Below are 9,663 nucleotides of genomic sequence, written 5' to 3' on the forward strand. Positions count from 1 at the left end.
AAGAACAGAGGCATAACGATTAGAGATCCCGAAAAACCGAAGAATTCACCGCTAAAGAATCTCAAATCCGTTTTTAGCAAGAAGAAGGGCAAGAAAGTCGGAGAATCCAGCACCTCTTTGGCAAGCGACGACCCAATCAAGGAAGACATCGTGAACGAGTCCGAAGGAGAAGAAAGCGAATTTGAAGAAGGTAGCGATCTAGAAGGTAACTTTGACAACACCATGGCGAACATTGATGAAGTTCCCATGGGCGAATGGAAGAAGAGGATACGGGATGATACCGGCCCGGGACTTGTGCAACCCGCAATTCCCGCGACTGCCACTTTTGAGCTTAAGGGTCACATTCTTGCTCAACTCAAGGAGATCCCCTTCTATGGAAAAGACCACGAAGATGCCTATAAACACTTGGATGAAGTCAATGATGTAGCTGATTACTTTAATGTTCCAAATGTGCCTCGCGAAACCCAGCTGCTTTGTATGCTTCCAGTTACATTCAAGGGTGCTGCAAAAGATTGGCTCAAGTCACTCCCTCCCGGATCCATCACTACATGGGCCAAGATGAAAGAAGAATTCATTGACCAGTTTTGCCCACCTTCTAAAATAGCCAAGTTGAAGAAAGCTATAGCTAACTTTGAACAACAACCCGGAGAGTCCCTTTATGAGGCGTGGGAAAGGTACAAAAGTCTACTAAGGAATTGCCCACACCATGACCTTAATAGCCAACAAGAAGTCTCCATATTCTATGATTGAGTCAATGTTACAACTCGACAGCTCCTTGACTCGCAAGGACCCCTCACAAAGAAGGCACCCCCGGTGATAAAGGAATTGATTGAGAAGTTCTCTAAACATTCTAGAGAATATCACAACCCACGAAATGAAGTAAGTAGGGGGGTAGTGAGCACGGTTAACGATGGCATGGCAGAAATGATGGCTAAACTAGATAGTTTAGATAGGAGGATGACAAAGATGGATCAAACAATCCATGCTATTCGGGTGGGTTGTGAAAATTGCAATGGACCTCACCTTACGAGAGATTGCGACTTGGACGAGAATGGAAACAAAAAGGCGCAAGTATGCTATTCAAGCGGTGATAGGTTTGATTATGATTGGCGGAAACCGAAGAAAGAATGGCTACCCTATGATGAATACAAGAAGGCAAAGGAGGAGAAGTTTAGACAACAAGCAAGGGGTATATACCAAAAAGAGGAACCAGTGCAAGACAGGAAACCCAACTTGGAAGAGATGCTAACAAAATTTGTAGCTGCTTCTGAGAAAAGACACAATGATCACGATGTTGCAATACAAGAAACAAGAACTATACTAAGGAACCAGCAAGCATCCATTCACAACATCGAGAAGCAGATAGGACAGCTGGCTCAACAAGTTAATCAAAGACAAGCGGGTGAACTTCCAAGCAACACCGAAAACAATCCAAAAATGGCGCATATTAATGCAATAACAACTAGTTCTGGGAAAATTTTCACTCCTCTGACCCCTGCACAGAAGGCCTCAACAAAGGTGCAAGCAGAAAAGACAGAATACTCAAGTTTAGCAAAACCCGACTCGACTCGCCGAGTCCATCTCATGGACTCGACGAGTCCAAGGCCTGATGACAAATCTGCTGTTTCTTTAAAGCCTTACAGGCCACCTTTGCCATTCCTGATTCGAGCCATACCTGATGAGAAGGTAAAAGAATACAGAGCTTTCATGGATCATGTAAAGGCCCTTCAAGTCAATATTCCATTTGTTGAAACAATACTTCAAACGCCTAAATATGTAAGCTTGCTTAAGGGTCTCTTTACCGCTAGAAAAAATATGGCAGAAGTCGCTGAGTTGGTGTTAAATGAGCTGCCAAAGAAGAAGGGTGAACCAGGTAGTATTACCTTACCTTGCCAATTTGGGAATCTAATTACCACTCGAGCGTTGACGAATTCGGGTGCAAGCATTAATCTCATGCCATACTCTTTCTTCAAGAAGTTGAACTTGCCGGAGCCAAAGCCTATTGACATGAAGATCCATCTAGCCGATAAGACAATCATTCAAGGTAGATAAGTTTGTGTTTCCTGTGGATTTTGTAGTGCTTGACATGGAAGAAGACCCCGAAGTTCCAATTATTTTGGGGAGACCATTTTTGAACACCACTTGTGCATTGGTCGATGTATGGGAATCCACCCTAACACTAAGGGTGAGGAACGATTCAGTGGTGTTTAAGACTACACAAGACATTAAGCATGCAGAGTCAAAGAAAGAAGAAGTTTCCTCAATTGATTTGAATGATGAAATGTTAGAGAAAGAGCTTGCACTTTTACAAGAAGAGGATCCAAGTAAATTTCTACTAACTTCTGGAGGAAATTTTGATGCTGAAAAAGATTTAAAGGAGATAGTAAAGTTACTAGAGGAGGCTGATTCAGAAGAAATAATTAAAATTGTGGAACACGCATTTGTTGGATTAATGTCTAAGTCCATAACTATATTTGGTATGTACTTGACCCGACCCGGCATGGTCCATTTGGGTTGCACTTCACCGGCATAATTTATATGGATAGTCTTTTGAGAATAGTATATTTATGATTTATATTAATATATTATAAATTCTAATATATTAATATGGAATCATATTATTTAATTAGTATTGATCAAGAATTAATTTAGAATTAATTAAGTGATAAAAAAGAACTAATTAAATATGGACTCTTATATATATGGAATGGGCCAAGTTCATTTAGGTTGGGCTAAGCTTTCATGGATGGTCCATGGAGCTTTTAACCCATGGATCCTATGTAAATGAAAAGTCATCGGTATTAGGGTTTACATGGATGTAACCCTAATCCTCCATAATATATAAAGGGGTCCTTGGCTCACAAAATTGGAACAAGTGTGTGAAAATAAGAGTGGGCCGATTTTAGTGTGCATACATATTCTCTCAAGTTCTTCCAAGGTGTTTTGGTGATTTGTGATTCCATTTGAGGCTTCCACACTATTAGGGCTAAGCTCTTAAAGCTTGAAGACATCAAGCTACATCAAAAGGTATGTCATCTAACTAGAACTTTGTAGTATAGGTGCTTCATAATATGCTAGTTAGGATGAAACCTTGGAATATTTAATATTTGCATGTATAATAGAGAAAACATAGATCCAAGGTTTATAGGGTTGCATGTACACCATAGGAGTGTTAGAATGCTCAAAAACCAACAGTGGTATCGGAGCCATGAGTTGTTTTCTGTTATATTGATGCAAATGTTTTATTTTCAAGTTGAAAAAAAAGGAAAAAAAAACATGACGTTTGTCGAATTTTAAGATAATTACTTGTTGTGTGAAAAACTAATTATTTGTAAAATTTGAATCAATTACTATATGAGTTGAATTAGGTCAAATTTAGTAAAAGATAAAATGATATGATTATTTTATTAGTTTTAAAAGTTTGACCTAAATGTTTTAAGGAGTTACAAATTTTGTCATAAAATTTTGGAGCTCAAAAGTTTTTTTTAAAGTTGTGATCTTAAGTGTTTTGAAACCTCCATAAGTTATGGATATGAAAGTTTTTTTTAAAAAAAAATTGATTTAAAGTTTTTATTGAGTTACAAAATTTGGAGTTAATGTTTTAAAGAATTCCATAACTTGTTCTTAAGTTATGGAACATGAAAAGTTTCATCATAAAACAAGTATTTAACTCCATAAGTTATGGAATCCAAAGGTTTTCAACAGTTACAAAACTTGCCCTCAAGTTTGGGAATTTGGAAAAAGCTTTTTATGAAAAAAAAAGAATTGAATTCTAAAACTCTTGGGTTTATAACTTAAACAATTAATTAAATGGTTTTAGTTTTGAATTTAATAATTGGAATTATGATGTTTTATTGAATAATTCAAATTAACTCTTATGAAATTTATTAATAGTTAATTAAAGCGTTTAATTAAAAGACTATTATTAAATCCATAAATAAAGATATGGTTTGAGTTTAATTAAATTAAAAGTTTAGTTTAAATAATAGATTAAACCACCAAGTATTTTAGATGTCTAAAATACACCCTTATACTATTATAATATTAAAAGTTTAATATATGATATGTATAAGAGCAAGTCGTCTTACCAATACTAGGCCTCATTCACGAAGCCGGTCTATAAGGGGGGTATAAGGTTACTGCCTATAAAATGGCAGTTTAATGGGTGTCTACTCTCACCCACCGCTTCCTTGACCGGTGGAGGGTCGTTAGCCGAACGGGTAGGACAAGGACTATAATTCTCCCTTCATTAAAAGTATTAATGATAAATACTAAGTAACTAAACTCTTAATAATACCCTATCTTAGTTACTTAGGAAAATGTGAATTTGGTGCTAACCCATGAAATTACACTTTGCACTTTGCTTAAGTCAGTTAGTGGAGCGTGTGTGGTTAACCGGCACACTAACCTGGACTTAACAAGGTAGGCAAAGGGTAACTTAATGTTTATCATAGTATATTTGGAGCGTGTGTGGTTAACCGACACATCGATTGAGGGGTAAATATTAAGGGTACCAAGTATATTTGCATGGTTACTTCACACCTTGTTTTGTGATCCTCGGCATCCCAATCACAAAACCTGAAGGGCACACTCGAGATTCAAACATGCCATTGAAAAGTTCAATGAATCTCAAAAGAATCTAGGAGTTTCAAAACCAATTAAAACCTAATAATACATTTCGTTTATCTTGGTGGAAATTGGTGAATCGTCATTCACCTACCTTCAAATATTTTATTGCTTGGATTACGACATCCCTCTTCCAAGTTATAAAATAGTTTGTTGGGTCCTAGCCTTAATATATCATATTGGGTGTTATATTAAGGACTTAAATCAACTTTACGTGAATTTCTCCCATTGTTGATGTCTGGTTTAGACAACAATGATCTTCCCAAACCAAGCTTTCCTAATGAATATGACTTCCCGAGTTTGGCTCATGGAAGTCATACTTTTCTCCTCCACCTCCTCCAATTATTCTCCCTAACCCACAAGTTCAAGGTCACTCAAGCCCTAATAGCAAGCAAGGTCTATGTGTGATCACATCTTAGAGATGAAATCACATATTGACAAGCCGGGAGAGTTGGGTGTCAAAGTCTTGAGAAAGTTGGATGTTCAATCACTTTCTAAGTCACATAGTGAGTTCCTTTGGGACTACTATGAAACAGACTATGACATGAACCTTAATGATCATATCTATTTGCTTGGTACTGCTGAATCAGCAATGATTTGGAACGATAGTAAAGCAAATTTGATTAGAAGATCAACTTCCAAAAAAAATTTATGGATAGTGACAATGGTGACACTGGAAATCCAGAAAAAGCATTCTCTTCCCAATGGAAAGGGATTGGCCATAGTCAACCTGGTTGACCAAATGGTAAAGAGAAAGGCTAAGTCTGAGATAGTCCCATTACCAAAGGGTCCATATGTTTATTTTGCCAAAGGAAGGGGCGTTGATTGCAAAGCTGCCAAATTTACCTAAGGATGTTAAAGTCAATAAGTTTGACTCTACATCAGGTAGAGCCCATTATCTAACTCTGTTAAGTTCTATTCTGAGATCCTCATTACATGATGTGACTGGGTCACATGTTGATGTTTTAAGAATAAAAGAATAGAGAGAAATCTTAAAGGAAGTATATGCTGATTCTGATCGCGAAGGTGGATTTCAATCGCATCAGAATTTTGAGCAGTTGCTTAAGAAGTTATGATATATTGCTAAGGAATAGATAACAACAATTTTCCATGTGGATTGTAAGGATAAGTTTTTCCGCAGAGTTTTAACATAAAAGAAAATTGTTTAATTTTATTTATTTGAAGTATCCTTACAATGGCATTTGTGGAAAATTGTTGCTTATATGATTCCACTGACAGCAATATTGGAAAATAGATTTGATTCTTTCATTTGTGGTAGTGTCTAAATTTACCAAATCAGGAAAGTTCCTCATCACCCAAGTTTCAATTGGACCGAAACTTGGAATCAAGTAAGTTGAATAGTATGATGAATGAGAACTTTCAAGCATTGGAAAATCAAGACTAATTACTTATTCACATGGACGTGTGAGTCAAGTGAAGGACTAAAGGGATCGAGTACACATTCTCGTGCACTGGTCATGTCCACCACAAAGCTCGTTAAGACTATTTTATTTACTAAAGTTTAGTAAATATGGTTATACTTACAAGTTTAAGTATAATTCTGAAACATTGGAAAAGTCTCAATGTATGGCAGAACGAATGGGAAGAATCAAATTAGGCAGAAAGATAAAAGTTTCTCAAATCTGAAAAGATGGGAGAGTACTTTAGTATCATGTTTGTGATCATCTTAATGATTTAGAAATCATATCACAATTAGTCTTCTAAAGGTCGTCTTAGTGCATTATTATGACTAAGAAGAGGAGTCATGAATTGTTGAAATGGTTAGATCAGGAAGATGAGTCATACTTTGTTCCAAAACAATTCTTAGAGTCATACTCCAAGATTGTTACTTGAGTGACATATCTTAAAGAAAGGTTTAAAACACTTGTCAAATGTAAGAGTAAAAGTGTCCTACTCTTGTACATTTGAAATTGGTAAGTTGTGATGTTTTGGATAAAACAAAGACCAACTAAGGCCAATTGTGTGAAGTGTTTGTCTTGATAAAGAATCCACACTATCTCTTGAATATTTGGCAAGATAGTCTTATATGTCAAGAGGATAGTGGGAGTCTTAAAGATCCTAAAAATAATTTCAAGAACTAATCAAGAATAAAACCTGAGGTTCTTCACTAGCACACGAATTGAGGTTTATAATCTATCGTGTTGACATATTCTGTGCCCATTCCAGTTAAAGTTGGCTTTGCATAGGAGTTCTGAAAGTTCTTAATTGGTTGCATAACAACTTGGAAGCAATGGCAGGCCCTGTACTGCCAGGTGGCAAGAAGTAAAGATTGCATAAGTTCAGTCCATATGAGTTTGGATTTGTCATTATCCTTGTCTTGTGACTATGGTTTTGACGATTCACATGGATAAGAACACATACACCATAAAATCTAAGGGTCATAAGGTTTCTCTTCGATTCATGAAAATGATGGTGAGGAAACACTTCCACCAAGTTGATTTGAAGCAGATGGCAAAAGGTCTAAACAATTGAGACTATGATTACGGAATCCCTTTTCATAGTTCTGAAATTGTTTAGACACACATGCATGCTATCTATGGAAAGGTGTATGATTTTGATAAAGTTTTATCAAAGCATCTCGTATTAGAAATCTGAACTTTGGTAAGAAAGTCAATAAAGTATTGATTTCTAGTGGTCCAGCTGATTTCTGAGTACATGTCAAAGCTAGTGGGAGCATAAGTGTTATGCTAATAATCATCATGTTAGTGGGAGCATGATAATTATTGTTAGTGTTGCAACTTAGCAATGTTAACTATAGAAAACAAAAGTTTCAATTCGTGAGGCTGCAGGGATTCAAAAAGTTGTTTTGCTATAATTAAGGGAGAGAATATACTTCATTTCAGTTCTAACGGCTTAGATTGAGACGTTAATCATCTTTAGTCAAGAATATATATATGAATTTCATGTTGGATTGGTTCAACTTAAGGAAATTCTATATATTGCGTTCTCAAAATTCGATTATGATTACGGCATCCCTCTTCATAGTCAAATTTTGAAAACGTGGCAAATAAAAATATTGTAGCAAAAGACTGGTCTAGAATCATGTCTTTATGTGAGACATCATGAATCGTGTACCATTTGCTTTGGGTACAGGATCGATTGCATGTGCTATAATATTTGTCATTTCTAAATTTTTCCAAATGCCCAGAGGCATTAAGAAGGGAAAAGGTCTAGAATTGGATATGACTAAAATGATTAAGCAATCGTCGGGGATAATCTGAGGTTTACCAAAGATTGGTTGCTCAGGGACAGTTGGAAGTATAGTGCTAATTTTGGAAGGACCATATTGACATATTCTGAAAAGAGGCATCTCTTATTCAGAAGTGATAATCAAAATAAGAATATGGAGTTGTCTCCATAGGTGGAAGTTATCTGTGTAAGATTAGAAAACTTAATGCAAGAAGCATGTCCAAAGCAATGTAGTTTGAATATGAGACTTAGTTTCCATGGAGTTGATCTCCATTGGAATACCTTATAATGACTGTTGACAAGTCTTTGTGACTTTGTACATATTCATTACAGGAGGGTCAGTGCATATAAGTTTAAAATCTAAATAGATTTCGATAAATGATAGGATTTTGAAATTCTCACATTTTTCGATAAGGATTTGGGAGTGTGAAATTAGAATCATTGAAATTATGTTCAATTGGTTTATTTCACAAAGTAAGGATCATAGACAAACATAGAGTGCATTCTTGGTGTATGGCAAAGCTATTGTTTAAGAAAAACATAGTGTACATGCTTGGAGCATGGGACAACTAGTGTTTTTAATTCAAGTATAAAGTTGATAAAACCGAAACAATGAATAATGAGTAATCAGTATAGTGATAAATAAAAGTGTTTATTTATATTCATAGGGTTTGATACCATATTTGATTCATTTATTCTTGTGTTTCACTTTGCATGTTTTGACTTCCAGAATAACTAAGTCGCTCTTCCTGAATGATTAAGTTATTCAAACCATCCACAGTCGGTCATATGTTGGAAGTAGATATGAATCAAGACTGTCATGGGTTGGTTTGTAGAGGTCCAAGTTGGTGGACAAAGTGGTGCTACAACACTCATGAGTGCTCATAAGTTCTGAGTATTGGATTCAACCACGCTCATTTGAATCACTTCATGGATTTTATCACGAGTGATCATGAGACGATAATATCTTATATTCTTCAAACCTAGAGATATGAGTTGTTACTATGAGTTGGTTATACATTGATTGCACGAAAACGCATTTGGTAACTCGATGTTATAAAACGTGCCTTTGTGAATGATTCAACAAGTAGTAGAACAAGCCATATGAGTCGAAGTTTATCCATTCCTTTTACCTTCGGGATAAAAGCGATATCGGTGGGCCCCTCGATGATTTAGCGATGACACATGTGAGTGCTTGGCCAAGCCAGGACTGATTTGATTTGTTCAATCAGTCAGTCATCATAAATCGAAAATCGGGAAACAACAAATGGACAGAGAGAATGATTATAATCCATGTCTCAGTCCATATGACATCTAGAATGGAGGAATATATGATCCCTTATCTAATGGACAAGTCATTGACAAGGTCAGAGTTTGACAGCGGCTTTAAGAGCTACGATTGCCAGTTAGGTTTTGAAGTGATACTCAATAATAGTTTTAGACTTATCCAAGTGGGAGACTGTTGGATTAATGTCTAAGTCCATAACTATATTTGGTATGTACTTGACCCGACCCGACATGGTCCATTTGGGTTGCACTTCACCGGCACAATTTATATGGAGAGTCTTTTGAGAATAGTATATTTATGATTTATATTAATATATTATAAGTTCTAATATATTAATATGGAATCATATTATTTAATTAGTATTGATCAAGAATTAATTTAGAATTAATTAAGTGATCAAAAAGAACTAATTAAATATGGACTCTTATATATATGGAATGGGCCAAGTTCATTTAGGTTGGGCTAAGCTTTCATGGATGGTCCATGGAGCTTTTAACCCATGGATCCTATGTAAATGAAAGGTCATGGGTATTAGGGTT

General features: G+C 35.9%; 1 non-coding gene across 1 annotated transcript; it reads right to left on the reverse strand.

Annotated features, from left to right (window-relative positions):
* Positions 1-606: 606 nt before the first annotated feature.
* Positions 607-713, reverse strand: LOC145141786 (small nucleolar RNA R71). The gene has a single exon (XR_013722981.1). It is a non-coding gene; the product is annotated as a small nucleolar RNA R71 (small nucleolar RNA).
* Between the last annotated feature and the right edge of the window lie 8,950 nt (positions 714-9,663).

This window comes from Lactuca virosa, chromosome 9, assembly GCF_052849685.1.
Source record: "Lactuca virosa cultivar CGN04683 chromosome 9, Lactuca_virosa_CGN04683_v6, whole genome shotgun sequence".
Lineage (NCBI taxonomy): Eukaryota > Viridiplantae > Streptophyta > Magnoliopsida > Asterales > Asteraceae > Lactuca > Lactuca virosa.